Source organism: Homarus americanus, unplaced genomic scaffold (assembly GCF_018991925.1).
Source record: "Homarus americanus isolate GMGI-L3 unplaced genomic scaffold, GMGI_Hamer_2.0 scaffold5637, whole genome shotgun sequence".
In the NCBI taxonomy this organism is placed as follows: domain Eukaryota; kingdom Metazoa; phylum Arthropoda; class Malacostraca; order Decapoda; family Nephropidae; genus Homarus; species Homarus americanus.
The window spans coordinates 259,287-260,467 of NW_024725250.1; positions in this window are offsets into that span (position 1 = coordinate 259,287).

Here is a 1,181-nt window from a genome sequence, read left to right on the forward strand (position 1 = left end):
CCGGAAGTTGTTGGTTCGTAGTCATCTATAATCAAACACATTTTCAGAAGCTTCCAGGCCGGTCACGGGAGTTTCATAAACATTTTGTCTGAACCACCTCATAAAACAACAGCTGGTGACAGACATCCTGTGGTGTGTGTGTGTGTATGCATTCGTTGACTTACCTGAACTGTGTACAGGCTAGTTGCGTGTTATTGTATGACTGTATGATTGTAGTAATGTATTCGTATTATATTGCCTTTTGGAGAGTGTTATCTTAGTGTATTAGCAAGATTGTGTTATTGTTATTGTGTGTTATCTTAGTAACTGTTTCGTCGCTCACCTTACCTCCCTCCTCCTCCCCTCTCCTCCTCCACCTTCTCCTCCTCCACCTTCCTCCTCCACCCCTTCTCCTCCTCCACCCCTTCTTACCCCGTGATTGGCAAAAGGTGGTCCCGGCTCGTCATTGGTCTTCCCCGGGTGAATGACGTCAATGTTGGCTGCACGTTTGTCAACAATCGTCGCTCTTGAAACGGGTATTCCCCAGGACTCTTTGTTGGTAGGAACTTGTAGATGACCCCGAGGAGTCTAGACCCAGGACCTCTGTAACCAGGGGCGTGAACGTATGGATCATGAATATGCGTTTAGAGTCCAGAGAATATAGCAGAACCTATACCTAACTCACTCAAATCGCGACACTAAGATTAATTCACAAAATATCATACGTTAGATCAATATATTTATTATCTTAAGTATAAACGGAAAAAATAAATTTAGTTAAGGTAGAGCCCCAGAGAAATTTTAACGAACTATTTTTTTTGTGCCACCCTCTGCTTTGCGAGTGAAGTAACCTGTTGCTTGCTTAGCGCCACCAGTTCCTGGAAGTGAGAATTGACATACGTTACGGATTTCTAAGAATCAAAGTCATGGTTAAGTTGGAAATCCGTATTTACTTTAAAGAGAGAGAGAGCATGAAGGCGAGAGATTGAGGAAAAGGTCAGTGACGTAATACTGTACCTTATAATTTTAAACCTGTAATCAAGGTGGAATTCCTGATGTCGGGATGCCAGCTCACGTACACAAGTCGATCACTCGCCTACTGACCCTCTTAGGGGTTTTTTTTATGGAGTAAGCGCAGGCTTTAACAAGGGCATGCTAAGTTAATGCTTCTTTATGTCTCATGAGTTAGGGCGTAGAATCCT